We start from the raw sequence: 17,645 nt of genomic DNA, 5'->3' as shown, positions 1-17,645 counted from the left end.
TCAGTAGGACCTCGGTTAGGTCTTCAACATTGGCAACTAGGTGGGTGGTTGGTGGGTCGAAAAATCCAACCTTCCCACATGACTCCCAGATCCGATCATAAAACAGAGGGCTGGCCATCTGATATTGCGAGCCTATGAATCCGATCTATCATCTCATTCAGAAGGGTTTTGTTGCAGTCACTACTAGAAAAAAGCCTAGCAGTAGCGCGGGTTTTTGGCCTATCAGTAGCGTGCGAAGCCGCGCTACTGATAGGGCGCTACAGCTAAAGGTAGCAGTGCGCCGACTTACACGTGCTACTACTATGCGTACTTAGTAGTAGCGCATTTTGTAGAAAGCGCTACTGGTAAGTACTAGCAGCGCGCCTTTGTGCCCGCGCTACTACTACTATTGCGTATTCTATTTTCTCTTTTTTATGTCATATTCATACATCATTATACAAGTTTTCATACAGTAGCAATTTAGAGATTGTTTTTACATCATAATCATCATCATGATCATCATATCATTACAACTTATCATCATAATACATCACTATCATATAACAACTTCTCATGATCATCATTGTCATATAACAACTCCTCATGATCATCATCATCAACTCTAGCTAACACATTGTAGCACATAATATCATATTGTACCTAGGACCTACTTCTCTTAGATAAAATAGCATAAAACAAGATAGGCCCCGACTCTCCATTATGGAGAATGGAGATTATCCTGTCTTCAATTCTTGCACTTCGCAAAATGTTGCTTCCAAGTAGCTCCCTATGAGTGACCATATATTTTTTCCAATTTTTGATTGTCATGTGTTCATCGGTTTTAAAAATCTGGTATGAACAACTGTGATGCGTAGGACGATGACCTGGCCGTAAGTTCATAACATCAAGGCGACCTTTCGGAAACATCAGATGAGGCATGGTTCATAACATCAAGGAGGAGGGAGGAGTGACTACCTCAGTGGAGGAGGAACAGCGGCGGCGGGCGATGACGACGGTCATCGGGGAACGGCGGCAGCGGCGGATGACGGGGGTGCGGGGGAGAGTGAGTGAGAGGGAGAGTGAGGGGGTCGTCGGCCGCGCGGGGACGATAAGGTAGTGATAGTAGCAGCTCGTGTTGCAGAAAAGCACTACTACTACGGAGCATAGCAGTAGCGCTGGATAGGGATACGCGCTGCTGCTAAGTGGGGCTAGCCATATGCGCCCAGTTCAAACTTAGCAGCAGCGCGTTTTGCTAAAACACGCTACTACTAACAAGATAGCAGTAGTGCCTCTTACTGGCACGTGCTACTACTAAGTAGCAGTAGCGCCTCATTTTATCCAGCGCTACTGCTAAGATTCTGTGTATAAGGTTTTCCCTAGTAGTGAGTCCTCCTAATCCTGATCTGACATCAGTGCCAGGGGAAGTTTTCCCGAGATCCGATCTGACATAGATCTGGGGTGTTCCTGCGATGTCAGGTCGGTTGTCGAGCACCCAAGCTATGTCGTCGGATCCGAGATTGTGACCAGGTATGATGTAAGGTTTTCTTACTCGTCCTGAGCCTTAGCTTACCTCGGCGTTCGCACGGGCATGTCTTTTGTCCCTCGATCTGGTCTGACACCCAACTCGAGAAGGCCAGCTCCCCGCGAGAATCCGTGGTATACTCCAAGTTACCAAATCCCATGACCTAGCCCGGAGCAAGGTTATCAAACTGGCCTAGATGGCCAGTCGAGTCAGTGGAGAGCATGCTGCCGCCGAAAACAAAGATCAGGCCTGGCATAAAGGTCATGCCAGAACCCATCTGCTCACCCATGTTGATCGCCGTTGATTCGCGGCGGCTACGTTGCGAGACCTGCATGGGCCACCAATGATGGAGTCGATTCTGCGAATCTCAGTAGGGGTCCCAAGGTAGTACCCTAGATGCAATGATAAAATTGGATGGTTGTTTTACCCAGGTTCGGGATCTCTCGAAGAGATAATACACTATCTCCTGCTTTTTTATTGTATTAATTTATGACGGAGTAGAGAGTACAGGTTTGTCCACCACGAGATTGTTGATGTCGTCTACGAGCCCTACCCCCAAGTTTGTATAGTTACCATGGGGTCTAGGGTTATAGATAAGTCGACTATGTATGTGGTAGATCGTGGTGTAGACGACATCTAAGTCTTTTGAGTATGCACCAAGTCTTCAAGAATAGTCCGTCTATACGCCATGGGCCTTTTGGAATGGCCCGTTAATGAACCGGAATGGAGGTCCTCGGCCCGGCCCACCTGCCCGAGAGATGACATGGTGAGTACCCACTAGTCCAGGACACCATAACCTGAACCTGGTACAGTTTCTTAACTCAGGCCAGCCTGACTGGGACGATGAGAGGCCTCTTTTGTTTACTGTTCGCGATGATGACCTGGAACTTCTAGATGACGCATAACAAGATGATTATTGAGTGTGTCTTCTTACGGGGGGCAACCGACTCTATATTCAAATTGCCTTTTCGCAACACTGACACTCACTTAATGGGCAGTAGGTCTTGAACCGGCTTGGCAGCATGATGGACTCGATGACTATAGCATCATGTCGCTTTGTCTCGCCATTGATCAATAGGCCACTTGGTGGCTTCTTTTTACCTTTTCATTATGGCATTGATCAATAGGCCACTTGCCCCAACAGACTTATTTTTTAATTTTCTTGCTATTGAACTGGTTGTATGGATTTGGTGGTTGTTTTATGTATAATAATAGTCTATCAGAATACGAATTAATAGCCCTACGCTGAAGCCAATTCAAAGTAATAGTAAAAATCATTATAGTACAAATGTATACAGTTTTCTTTCAATAATGAGTGATAATCTTCACGTTCCTAAAAAAAGAATCTGATTAATAGCTAAAATACAGTACAATCTTCAACAATTCAGAATTCAGCATAATAAGTACAATATCATTTTCCATGTGACATCCTCTTTTCTTGGCAGACCTTCCTCTCTGATTCTTGGTCCTGCACACAATAAAAACTGAATCATTTCAGGCAAGAAGACATATTCAGCTACAGGTCGAGAAAAAAATGATTTAATAGCTGAAAACTTCATAAAATTCTAAAACTGCAAAAGCACATTTGCCGAAGGTGGTCCCTTTCCGGTAACAAATGGAATCAGACATGAAACAATTTCCAAGATGAAACAACTGCATAATATAATATCCGTATTACCCAAGGGTTGTATATACATCTAAGCATACCAAGAACCAGTAGCATATCATGAATCCATAAGCCAAAACCAATACTGTATGTAAGACAGATAACAATCGACAAAGAATAAAAGCACAGTAGTGGCCATGAAAATTCAGAATTGGGCTATATAAAACTACATGTGTCATCACAAATACTGTCTGTGTAGTTGTCTTCAGAATTCATATCTTATATAATTTGATGAGTAGGCATCTTGCGTAAAAACAAAAACAAGAGGCTGTCACTGCATAGCCAAGTCGTCAGTGTAAGCCTTCAAAAAGAAGAACCAAAATAAATAAATTAATCGGTGATATGCATGCTCAAGGTAAAGGGGGCACCGGGAAGATCTTAAACAGTACATTTCAAACAACACCCTTTCCCTACAGTACACCTCCATTAAGCATATTAAGATGACACCGATTTGTATCTGCAATAGCACACAAGTGCAACCTTGTGGCATTATGAAGTCTTGCGTTGGGAATTTGCAGGGTAAGAAACAGTGTTTGCTGTAGAATACAGTGATGCTCATTTTTTATTTGCTGTAGGAATTCTGCAGTATGACAACTTGCAATCAGCCATAGTATTTGATCCCGCCGGAGATCTCTCATTATCTACTTGCAATTAGCAATCGCTGCCCTATAGTACAGATTGGAAAATGAATGTTCAGTAACCGTATGTACGTACCTTCGTCCCAGTCAAGGCCGAGCGAGGAGAGGTCGCCGAGGATGGCCTCCTCGGAATTCTTGGTGGACCGCTCGAGGTCGGTGTCCTCGACGCAGAGGTGTCCATTCCGCAAGTTAGCGTCGCCTCATCCAGGTCTTCGGCGGCAGCGGCGTCGGCGAGGAAGGATTGAGTGGGGATCGGGCGGTGGGGGCAGGTCAGCTGATGCAACGTCAGGGTTCGTCGGTGGCCACCAGGACAAGAGAGCAGCGCCGCCCACATGGTAGCCGCGGCGGCTCCGCACGGGGAGGGTATTGCAGACGCGCTGGTGGGTTAGGGTTGACGACACGATGGGTTGACCGATCCAAGACGGAACGGCAGTCCAGAAGAAAAAACGGAACGGACAAAGACAATAATACCCTTGACTAATTTAACTTAATAATTTTTATTACGTGTTTAAATCGACGGTCATAAAAAATCAGAGATGGAGTTACATGAAATTACAAGTCGTAACTCGCCAATCACCGTAAAAGAGCTCATGTATAATACTGCTGTATTTAGTAAAAAAGTGGCTTGAATTTTCAACATAGTTCTCTGTTTGATCTATATGATGTATTCTCAGAGACGAGCCATTATTCTGGGTTGATAATGCTTTAAGAATGTGGCATTTTCTTCCGAGCATACTCCATTTTTTGTGCGTTCACAGCCTGTTTACTAAAATGGATTGATTGGTTTACTAAAATCTTGTGCACTCTGTTTTGGCCATTCAGATGGACTAAATAGTATATATATGTAACTTAAATTTTATCGCTGCAATTCCCAGCGCAGCGAAGCTTGCATATCCACGTATACTTGATTGAAAGATGAAATATACGGAAAAGTTATTTTATGTCCTTCGGTTAACAAATTGTGTTATAGACATTTTTAAATAAAAACTCAAAATCTGTCACTATATTCTGTTTTGACTGACTTCTATAAAGAGAAGATGTACGTGGGCAACTCCCAGGAGAATATGATCTGAGAACAAGATAAAAGCGACTATTTATTGATCTGCATTTTCATATAAGCGACTACTTATTGTTTTCCTATGCTTTTAAGGGGATGTCGTTTTGCTGCCACTGTGCAATGTGGTCCTTCACCCTATTGACCAATTAAACATTTTGTAAGTAGATTTCAGCGAACACATTGAAATGAGGAAAGATGTCACTGCAATCCCCAATGTGCTTCCGGCGCAACAAAGCGCGCGAATCCTTCTAGTCTAACTCTAACTTGTTTCCTCACTTTGATTTTTTCAATATTTGTATATGGTTTAAACCGAGTGAAGTGCACTGTAGATCCTCTCAAACTATTTCAGGGATGTTACGTAGGTTCTCAAACTATGAAAATCGTCATCCAGGTCCTCGAAGTGCAGTAAGTGTGTCATTCAGGTTCAAAATCTGCCTAACCCCATTTGACTGGCCAGCTGTCGCCATTGATCATGACAAATTTTGTTTTGATTGGGATTTTTTTTTCGATTTTACTGTTCACGGTGCACTGTTCATCGCGTACGTGTCGCGGTCAGCGGCGCCAGCTGGCCAGTCAGATGGGGTTAGGCAGATTTTGGACCTAAATGACACACTTACTGCACTTCGAGGACCTGGATGACGTTTTCGTAGTTCAAGGACCTACATGACATCCCTGAAATTGTTCGAGGACCTACAATGCACTTCACTCTTATAAACCCATAGTGATGTACATTGTGAGTGTTTGTGAAAGGTACAAATTTTAACCAAATCTATGAAGTGTATATGTACTTTGTTACAAATATGAACTCTTGGTGATGCTGGAAATGTTTGGGAAGGCTACAAATAGACCTTGTTGATATCATGGGGCTATCTTGATCTTTTTTACATTGTTATATTGAGCAATACTGATTTCAGCACTATTAGCAAAAGAGCCCGTGTGTTGCAACGGGATTGAAAACATAAGACACGCTCTTAACTCAATAACCATCACTCAAGACCACAATAGGTCCATCTCCTTTATTTTTGCGAGGCATCATATTTGTGTTGCCGCTTATCCTCCTTCTCACCCTCGCCGGCGATGGCCTCGGTGTTCACACAAAACAACAAAAAACGTGTGTTGAATATGGTTAATCCTAAAGCGTCTCTCTCTCCCTCTCTCCTCCCTCCCTCTCTCTCTCTCTCTCTCTCTCTCTCTCTCTCGCTCGCTCGCTTTCTCTCACTCTCGCGATGAGAAATCTGTTGTTTTCCTCTGTGACATTTTTCAGAGGTATGCATGTATAGTTATCGATGTTTTCTTTTCCCTATATGGTTATAGTGGGGTGTTAATTTGCAATCCGGATCGCCGCTGTTACGAAAGAAAAATGGATCTTGCGCTAGAAATTATAAGTTTGCTTCCAAAACAATATTTAAAAATATTTAACAGGTAAAATTAACATCATATTTAGATTCCACATATTTTTCTAATGAAATTTCATATATAATAAGTTAAAATCGAAGTTATGGTTCAAAAGATACATATAATTTAGAAAACCATTTGTTTTATTTAAATATATTCCAAAATAATATTTAAAAATACTTAATAGGTAAAAAATAATCTCATATTCATATTCTAAATATTTTTTTATCAAATTTTATATATAACATGTTCAAATCGGAGTTACGGTTTAAAAGATATGGATGATTTTAAAAGGTATCTGTTTGACTTAAATATGATCCGCGGATGAATTACCTAAACCGTCAGGGTTTTTTTTGAAAAACTTAAATAACGGTTCGGGTGTGACTTAAATCCGGACGGCGGGTTGATTTAAAAAAACACAGGGACTTTTGTGTAAAATACGAAAAAACGACTCATTTTGACTTAAAACAGGACTGCGGGTTGAATTCTGTGAAATAGAGGGATTTTTCTAAAAATGCCATGACGGACGAAAGAAACCCAATTTACTTTATTATTAGGTAATTAATTATATATATATATATATATATATATTAGGTAAAGATAAAGATAAAGATAATTAAAAGCCTGCCCGAGTCAGGTTTTTCTTTCAGGTGAAGCACACAACAAAGAAATCAACCGTAGGAGCCTAGCGGGCGACACCCTCTAGGGAAAATATCAGGTGCTACCAACACTAAAGTGATACCATGATACGGGCTTCTCGGCCGTTGGATCTCAAATCCGACGGCTTCCGGAAGTCTATTGTACCTACGCGAAATTTTAAGATTCCCAGATGACTTTTTGCAAAATGCTCAAGAACTCCGGGGAGTCGTCGGATCTGAGATCCAACGGCTCCCAGAAGCCCGTATCATGGTATCACCTAACATATGGTATCACATGATATCTTTCCCTTAACAGCTTTAGCGCGCGCCCATAACTCTAACACTACTTGTTTCCGGTGTCTCCTTAGAGCATCTCCAACAGGCGCCGAACGCGGCGCGCGCAAAAAACAGCTTTAGCGCGCGCCCATCGCCTGGTTTGGCGCGACGCGCAGCGACCGCTCCAGCAACTGCGCTAAAATGCAGCGCGCAAAAAATACAGCGCGCGCGCTCATTCTACAAACTAGAAATGTAGGCATTGGAAGCATAAAAACTAGATAGATTGCATAGATTTTAAACGATACAAAGGTATTTTACATCGAAAACATAGATTGCATAATAATAAAAACAACAAACGATAAAAAACGAGATAGATTGCATAAAAAAACTACTCTAAGTCGCTATCATCATCATCATTATCATCCTCGGCGGTCGGTGGTTTTCGCGCGCGCGAGAGTTTCCCGCCGCCGCTGGAGCGTGGCAAAACACCCCGCGCGCGCTAAAAGCTGGGTTTACCCCGCGCGCCGCGTCGTTTCCGTTGGAGATGCTCTTAAAAAAGAGGAAACCCGTACATAACTTGCTTAATTTTCAGATATCGAAGAAGTATAATTTGGATAATTTTGTTCGGCGTTGATTGGAACAACGGACCCGACTTTATAGCCGCTGATGTAGCTCTCCTTAAATCACGACACCTTTTCCCTTAAAAAAGAACCAGTCCACTACACCTTGGAGACCTATCTCCTGCGTACGCGATGCCGCCGGCGCGGCGACCCCGCCTCTCGTCCCGTCCTAACTCCTCCGTCGCAGTGGCGGATCCAAGCAGCAGAGGTGCCCAGCGCGAGCCCTCCAAGCGACCTAGGCGGGCCGACTCCTCCTCCCATGGCGGCGCCGAGACAGAGGACGGCACGCCACTCACGGACGAGATCCTCGTAGGCATCTTCGCCGGCCTCCCCGAGATCGTCGACCTTGTGCGCTGCGCTGCCACCTGCCGTCGCTGGTGCCGCCTCGTGTCCAGCGAGGCCGCATTCATCTGCCGCACCACGTCGCGGCCGTGGCCCGGGAGGTTCGTCCGCCGCCTCGCCCTCGGATTTTTCCACCAGGGCGCCGCAGAGCTGCGGTTCGCGCCAACGGCTTCCGCCGCTCGGATCGTCGGCCTCCTGCGAACCCCCTCGCTGAAGGCGCTTGTGGAACGGCCGGAGAACGGGCTGTTCCACAGCCCCCGGCTCGTCGCCTCCCGCAACGGCCTCATCGTGGCCGACCTCCGCCGCGGGAGACGCGAGCGGGCCATCAAGCTCTGCGTCTGCAACCCCATGACCGGTCAGGTGAACATCCTCCCGCCCCTCAGCGGCGAAGACGACGGCATCGTACGCTACGCATGCACGGTGCTCACCGCCGACGACCACGACCAAACCAGCGAGGGCGACCCGCCGCCGCCTGCCTCCTACCGCGTCATCCTCTTCTACAACACGTGCCGTAGCAACACCGCATTCAGGAGCTACTCGTCGGAGGACGGCGTGTGGAGCCCGGAGGCCATAATGAGCGAGAGGCTGGGCAAGAAGCAGATGGGGATGGGGGTGACGCGCACCGCCGTGGTGGTCCAAGGCGGCAAGGTGGCGTGCTGGTTTGCCAAGAACGCCGTGCTCGCGCTTTCGCTGGACACGTTGCATGCGCAGGTGCTGAGCCGCGCCTTCGTCGACGGCAACACCATACTGGGCGTGTCGCCGGAGAGGAGACTGTGTACTGTCCAGATGATATTCCGGGATTGGCCGAGGTGCGTGGCGCTACGGGTCTCCAAGTTGAACCCCAGCGTTTATCAACGGCAGGAGGAGGATGAGGTTGAGTTGATCCAGGTGGAGCAGCACCTGCCGGCCGATGTGACCGAGGTGAAGCTGCGGTGGTTCTGCGAGAAGAGCGGCGTCGTCTTGTTCACGGCCGGGTACAGTGACGGGAGCAGCGAGGTCTACGCGCTGAGCCTCGATAAGCAGGAGGTGCAGAAGGTCGCGAGCCACGACGCCGGCGGCGGCGGCGGTGATCCGTGGGAAAACTTGCACGGGTACGAGATGGACCGGGCGGCGTACCTCGCCACACTGGATCGGCGTGGGATATCATACGCTACGGGAGGATAGCTTGGATTAAAAATATGCTTAATTTGCTTGGAGTATATATGTTTCTTTTGTGCAAACTATGGCTGGTTTATGTGTGAGGGGAAACTCGCCGCATGTGATGATTTCACTAGAGGTGCACATGCCTAGTTTGACATCCGTGCTATAGAAGTAATCACTTGGTGCTTCTTCAGCGAAAGTCGTTCATTAGTCTAAGCATCGAACATGCTATACATGGCCTTTACATCCTCTCCAATGTTGCAAAAAACATGGATCTTGAGTACGTCTATAATTGATCTGATCACCACAAAGTGCTAAAAAAAACGCTCTAGCAGATTACTTATCTCATTTGCTATAATCAGAACAAGCCACTACTCAACTTTTATATATAAAGCATATACGTCAAATTGATACAAAATGATGAGAAAATCCCCACATAAGCAGGTGGAAAGAGCACCAACTACTCGAAGCCAAGCTGAAAATATGAGTCGCCACGCCTATCAATAGGTGACCTAGGCAACCGGACAGGGACAGAAGAAACATCTCCTTCCTCCTCCCGTCGGCGCCGCCGCGGATCCGCCCCGCCTCCGATGGCCTTTGGCCTATGGAGGTGTGGAGGATCTCGGCTCCCCGCCGGCGGGAGGGACCACATTCTCGTGTTTCTAGGTCGAACGTCTTGGTTGGGGCTATGTGGCGGTGGCGGTGTCCCTCCGTAGCAATAATGTCTTCCATGTCCTATCTTCGTCCCGATGGTGCGAATAGCATTGTCGGAGGATGTGTGGAGGTGTGTCTCCGTCGGATCTCATGGGATTCGATCGGTGCTGGTCTTCGGTGGATCTCTTTGGATCCAGCTTTTGTCCGTCTTCGTTCGTGTGGTTTCAGGTTTGATCTTTCCAATCTACAACTCTCTTCATCGGTGATGGTTGCTGCTCTGGTGTGTTGGTCCTTTGGGGCCTTAGCACGACGACTTCCCGACTATCTACTACAACAAGGTTTGCCCAACTCCGGTGATGGAGGGGTGATGACGGCGGCACGCCTTCGACTCGCTCCAGTGCTTGTAGTCGTCGCTAGGTGGTCCATAGACCTAGTTGTAATTTTTATTACCTCTTCTGTTCTCTGTACTGCCATGATTGCTGAATATATTGGAAATTTCTCTCGAAAAAAAACCCCGGACAGGGACAGAACCATGCTCTCCACCGTCACCGGTCGCGACACTCCCTAGGGATTTTGTTTTTTAGTTTCCATATGTGTTTTCGTGTTTTAGATGATTTTTTTGTTTTTTTGGTTTTTGCTTGTTTTTTCCTAAGTTTTTGTACAAAGAAAAAAATGCACAAAAGTATTTTCTTGATAAAAATGTTCATCAAAACATACCAACATGGGATGTAGTTTCAAAGATCTTGACACGAGAAATCCAACGATAAATACAGTTCAGGATTTGAACGCGTCGTTTAAAAGATAAAACATTTTAAATAAATGAATCTACAAAAAAAACTCTCATGTTGCGACAAGTAGTTGCACGGTGCACCACTTGTCACAACTTGAAGAAGTGGGAGTGACCTTTGTGAAAAATACTTCTTAATTAATGATTTCACCATGATGCTGTAATTAATGAACTGACATCATTACCAATAGTCATTAGCGAATTGGATTTGCTATTTCACATCTAAGTCCCTCACTGTTGGATTTGTTTTTTTCTTTAAAATTCATGCACAGTTGATCTAGCGATTACTGTAGCATCTCGCCAGTTGTCTACGTTCGAGTGCAGCCCATCTGTGTGCTAGCTTGGGCTGCCTTTCCCTTTTGTTTTTGTTTTTTTTTATTTGTTGTACCGTCTTGATTCGCTGCAGCGAATCTACTGAGGGGCTTTAACAGGCTTGAGCCCCCCCCCCCCCCTCCAGGATGCAATTTATTTTTTTCTACTAGTATTAGGCCCAGCCCAGGCAATCAGCGGCAGCCCATCAAGCCCACACAATCACAATCCTATCTATACTCGTTCATAATTCTTCGTTCTTTAAGTTTGAGCATGTCCTTTGTTTTTTCCCAAGATTCGCCACTGGCTGCAGCTGGTGTAGTTTGTGAGTTCTTTTGTGTTTTTCCATTTTTTTTGTCCCCCTTGCGATAGTATGATGTGTGTATATATCATATGTTGTGTGCATGCGTCTCCTTTGCGCATGTGTATACCGTGTGATCATCAAGCACGTTTTTTTGTTGTTGTTTTGATTTGTATTCATGTATGCGACGTGTCCATGGAACAGTAAATCATGTATCGGGATTGCTAAAACTCGTATATATGAGTGTGATGTCTTATCTAATTTTCATTCCATTTGATCCATCGTTATAAATTTCCTGTAATTTTTTGATTAGGGTTGTTCTATCCGGCGCGTTCGGTATCGCTCGTCATTGTTCATTTTGTGGCCCATTGCACTTTTTTTCTTTTTGGGGCCATTTTTTGTGGTCTATTTTTTCTCTGTGTCGCAGTTGAAGAGAAGATTTTTCTGTATAAGTCGAAGAGACCGTTGGCTCATCAGTTATGTTTCTCTCTCTCTCTCAATCCCATTGCTCTTTGTCTTTGGAGTAGAGGTGACCTGACCAAGTTTCTAAACAGTATAATCACGGGCAACGACCCATTTCTTGTTTTTATTTTTGTTTACAAATCTAACCCTAATATGTAAGAAGCTCGTCTCTTTTTATTTTTCTTGTTCCAGTTGTAAGTCGATCACCGACATGCATACGGGTCCAAACCGTTCTGATTATTTCTGCAAGTGTACTCCTAATTGAGATGTCCCTTTTTATTTTTATCCTAGTTGCAAGTCGTCCATCGACATGCAAACTGGAGCCCATCTCTTTGTTATTGTCACAATTACAAGTAAACCACCGACATGCAACTCGGCCCAACATACTTTTGGTCAAGTCCGGCCTCGACTCGCAACTACGGCCCAACATTTTTTGTCCTAGTTGCATGTCCACCTTTGACTCGTAACTCGGGTCGACTTTCTTTGTCCAAGTTGCAAGTCCACACTAGACTCGCAAGTGGGGTTCGATTTTTTTTGTCCCAATTGCAAATCTACCCTCGACTGCATCTGGGGGGCTGACCTTTTTTTACTTGCAAGTCCATACTCGACTCGTAACTAGAGCCCGATTTTTCCCCAACTGTAATCCCACCCTCGACTTGCAACTAGGGTCCGACCCATTTTCCCCCACTTACGAGTCCACCCTCCACTCACAACTGGGAGCCGACCTTTTTTTGTCCTGGTTGCAAGTCCACCATTGTCTCAAGATCTCTGGATCTGGCACTCTTTCTTTGGCATGGCTGGATCACACAATGATATCAACGTGCTTTAGAGCTCGCCGGTGTTTGCTAGGCTTGCCGAAGTCAACAGCCCACCGGTGAACTTTATTTTCAACGGCCACAACTACGACAAAGGGTACTATTTGGGTGACGGTATCTATCCTCAGTGGACCACTATTGTCAAGACAATACCCAACCCTATCGAAGAGAAAAGGAAAAGATTTGCCCAAGAGCAAGAGAGTGCTAGGAAGGATGTCGAGCGTGTCTTTGGTGTTTTGCAATCTCGATGGGGCATCATTCAGTATACTGCTAATACTTGGAGCACACAGAAACTATGGTAGGTGATGACTGCTTGTGTGATCATGCACAATATGATTGTAGAAGACGAGCGCCCGGAACGTCTGTACGATCAAGGCTTTCAGTTTCAGGGTGAGAATGTTGTGCCTGAGCATGGAGTAGCGGCAATATTTAAGCAGTTCACTCAATTTCATGAAGACATGCGTGATTGGAAAACTCACGTGCAACTGCAAAATGATTTGGTTAAGCATATGTGGACTCATGTTGGCAACTGCAAAATGATGTATCTTCTTTTATTCGTTTGCAAAACTATGTGAAACATTTTTATTTGTATTTGGCTTGTAAAACTATACTATTTATTTGGCGGCTAAATTATTTTGCTTGTTAACATTTTCATTTCACAATATGTTTGAATGCAAATCAGCGTAAAATTGGACGGCCAGCCGGCCACGTCTGCACATATTTTTTTTGAGTCTAAACATGCTTACTTTATTCACTCAATAATCATAGGGATACAATCGATGTCTGGCGGGTTTAAAAGCCACAGGTGGCGCCCGGACCCCAGACCAAAAGCATGCTTAGCAAGGCTATGTGCCTCGACATTTGTTTCTCGCCCTTCAAAGATGAAGGAACACTGCTAAAAAACAGTAGCAGTCTCATTAATCTCCTTAACTATAGTAGCATACGATCCTCCTGTTCCATCCTGGATATCTCGATCAACGCCTTGGCAATCGGAAGCGATCACCACATTATCCAAATAGAGATCAGCAGCCAGCGCTAGTGCCTCACGGCATGCCACCGCTTCCAAAGTTGCTGGATCGGTCAGACCACAAAATTTCGTGCAAGAGGCTCCCAGGAACGTACCTTCTGAATTTCTGCACACCGCGCTGACAGATCCGTCGTTAAGATCTCTGGACACCGCACCATCAACTCTTAACTTTGCTACCCCAGGAGCCGGGGGGATCCACCGTGTTCTACTTCGAGTTGGTGTTGCTGCTGCTTTTCTTGGCGGCTGATGTGGTTTACACTCCTTCAGCTCACGGAGGTACTTCATAATGAAGCTATGTGTCGCCAACGGGCTTTGAAAGATATTCTCATGGGTAGCTTGGCGCCTCGCATACCATATAGCCCACAAAGTCACCAGAACTTGGGTAAATTCGAAGGGTGAGAGAAGTTCTAAGATGGCAAAGATCCATCTTTTGGCATCCGGCTCCTGAGTGGTATTGAGAACTTCAACGAGGTCTGAATCTTGGAGGGCCCAAACACATCTTGCAACACTGCAATGAAGGAGTGAATGCTGCCAAGAATCCTCTGCCCCACATAGCTTGCAAGCGGTGGAAGTCGACATGTTTCGGTCATGCAAAAGATCAGCGGTTGGCATTGAATTTTGGGCTAGTCGCCAGAGAAAGATCTTGACCTTCGACGGGACATCGACTTTCCACAGCTTCGACCATAATTTCTGTTCACCTTCATTGTTCGATACATCCGCCCGTCCCTCTAGCCAGGCTTCTCTCCTCATCTTTGTATCAACAAGCATACGATAAGCTGACCGGACTGTGAAGATTCCTTTCTTCTCATGCACCCAGTCCCAAAAGTCATCTATATGTCTCGTACACAGGGGAATAGCATATATCGCCCTTGCGTTAGAGGGCAAGAACACCTCCTCAATTAGGGTTCTGTTCCACTCCGCCCCCGGTAGTATGAGCTCCTCCACCCTGGAAGGTGGATTTTGGATCCTGCTTACAATCGGTCTCATATTGTGCGGTCTGGGTAGCCACTTCTGCAGCCATATCATAGTATCTGATCCAGTCCCGATGCGGCGGATCAAGCCTTGGGTGAGTACATCCCGTCCTTCAATGATGGCCCTCCAGATCTGTGAAGGCGCCGAACCAAGTTCAGCTTGCAAAAAATCAGCATTGGCATAATATTTTGCCTTTAGTACTTGAGCACTAAGCGATTCTGGATCCTTCAAATTCTCCACGCTTGCCTCGCAAGCAGGGCAAGATTAAAGAGTTCTATATCCCGGAACCCTAGGCCCCCACAATGTTTTGGCCGGGTCATTGTGCTCCAAGAAACCCAGTTTGGCTTCCTGTGACCATCCTTACTCCCCCACCAAAACTTGTGAATAAGAGTATTGATGTGTTCGCACAGTCCACGTGGTAACTTGAAACAGGACATGGAAAAGACAGGGACCGCTTGAGCCACTGATTTTATAAGAACTTCCTTTCCTCCTGAAGATAGGAGTTTTTCCAACCAACCTTTTACTTTGTTCCATACTCTATCCTTTAAGAACTTAAAAGCACCATTTTTGCTGTTTCCAACATCCGTGGGCATACCCAGATACTTATCCGAAAGAGATTCATTAGCAATATTAAGAATGTTCATTACCTCGGCCTGCAATTGGTTGGGACACCCCTTGCTAAAAAATACCGAAGATTTTGCCAAATTAATCCTTTGCCCCGAAGCTTGACAGTACCGATCCAATAGGGAAGACAACTCAATTGCACCACTTCCACTGGCTTTGACAAACAACAGACTATCATCCGCAAAAAGCAAATGGCTTACCGGGGGAGCCGATGGAGCCACTCGAATACCACTGAGGTGCGATGATTCATCTTGTGATTTAAGAAGGCACGTAAGGCCCTCTGCTGCAAGCAAAAATAGGTATGAAGAAATCGGGTCTCCCTGACGGATCCCTCGTGATGGCATGAACTCATCCAACTGGCCACCATTGAGCATGATTGAGAATCTTACTGAGCTCACCATTATCATGATCAAGGCTACCCAAGATGGAGCAAAACCCAACTTAAGCATTATAGCTTCCAAATAATTCCACTCGACACGGTTGTATGCCTTCATCATATCAAGCTTGACCGCATAAAACCTATTCCTCTTTGCCTTGTTCCTTTTCATAAAATGGAGACATTCATAAGCTGTGATTATATTGTCTGTGATCAAACGTCCTGGTACAAAAGCAGATTGCTCCTTTGAGATTATATCTGGAAGTATCATCTTAAGTCTGTTGGCCAGGACCTTGGAAGCTATTTTGTAGATCACGTTGCATAAACTAATTGGACGGAACTGTGCAAGCAGAACCGGGTCCTTTACCTTTGGAATAAGAACAAGCAACATCTTATTAATAACTTCCGAACTTTCTTCCCCTCGAAGGATGCGGAGCACCACGTTGGTGACTTCCCCTCCACAAAGCTCCCAATGTCGTTGGAAGAAGTGGGCTGGATATCCGTCCGGACCAGGAGCTTTTGTTGGATACATTTGAAACAAAGCCGTTTTTACCTCCTCCGAAGTGAAAGGGGCAGTCAGATTATCATTCATTGCGGCTGTAACTTTTACAGGTACTGTCTGTAGTACGTCATCCATCCCTAAAGTTCCTTCCGAGTGAAACAAGTCCTGATAGAAAGACGTTGCCATAGAGCTCATCTCAGCCGGATCATGTGTAAGTGTTCCATCAGGTTTTTGCAAATTCTTTATCAGATTTTTCCTCCTACGCATGCTGGCCCTTCTCTGGAAATATTTGGTGTTCTTGTCGCCCTCTACCAGCCAGTCGACCCTGGACCGCTGGCGCTGCAAGGTCTCTTCCATATGATAGAGCTCAACTAGTTGATCTGTAATTTTTATCTCTGCATGTGATGGCGATAAACGTTGAGGGTCATTTTGCAAAAGAGCCAACTCTTTCTTCAATTTCTTTATCCTCCTAGATACACATCCTATGTTGTCCCCACTCCACTGCCGCAAAGATGCTGACAGGTTCTCCAATTTACTACTCAGTTCTGCTGCTGATTGGCTTCCTGGTGATCCGCTCCACATGGCCTCAAGTGAGTCGCCAAATCCATCATGGCGCTCCCAGTAGCATTCATATCGGAATAGCTTTTTTTCTCTGTTGAGGTGCATCCGGTGGCTCCAGAAGTAGCCGGATGGGACAGTGATCCGATGATGCGCCAGTCTCGTGCACCAGATTTGCATGGGGAAAAGGTGACATCCAATCAGAGTTGGCTAGTGCTCTATCCAGCCGTACACGACAAAAACCACCTCCTGACGTTTTCTTCTCAAAAGTCCAAGGCTTTCCATTATATCCCAGGTCAACAAGGGCACAAACATCAACTGCGTCGCAGAACCCTTGTATTTGGGACCTTCTTCGCTGGCCTGCTCCGACGTGTTCATGCAAATGTAATACTTCATTGAAATCTCCAATGCAAAGCCATGGTAAAGGGCTAGCACTGGAAATCGCTTTAAGTGTATCCCATGTTTTGTATCTGTCCCCAACATTTGCTTCACCATATACACACGTAAGCCGCCATTCAGCAAAGTTTGGTATTTCCACCTTTGCATCCACATGGTACTCAGAATACCCAAAAACATCCAATTTTATTCCATCGTTCCAAAAAAGACCCATGCCGCCACTACGACCAGAACTACCAACTGCATATGCATGATTGAAACCTAGAGTACCGGCTAAACTTTCTACTCGTGCCTTTGAGATTTGAGTTTCTACGATACAAAGCACGGTAGGGGCAAATTGCTTCGCTAGATCACGAAGCTCTCGAATTGTCGCGGCTTTGCCCGCACCACGACAATTCCAACATATGAGATTCATTGTGCTCGGCGATCCTCCACCCGGGAGGTCGCCGTTTTTGCATCATTAGTTCTCTCTTGGGCAGCACCCTTCTTCATGTTACTCTTGTCCGGGATGACACGGAGTCTCTTCGGATCCTGTTTTGACGAAGGACTGGCCGGCACCTTTGCAGCAACTAGCGCCAAACCATCCTCT

The sequence above is a fragment of the Triticum urartu genome, chromosome 7A (genome assembly GCF_056163025.1).
Source record: "Triticum urartu cultivar PI428250 chromosome 7A, HENAU_Tu73, whole genome shotgun sequence".
NCBI lineage: Eukaryota > Viridiplantae > Streptophyta > Magnoliopsida > Poales > Poaceae > Triticum > Triticum urartu.
This window is presented reverse-complemented; position numbering follows the sequence as displayed.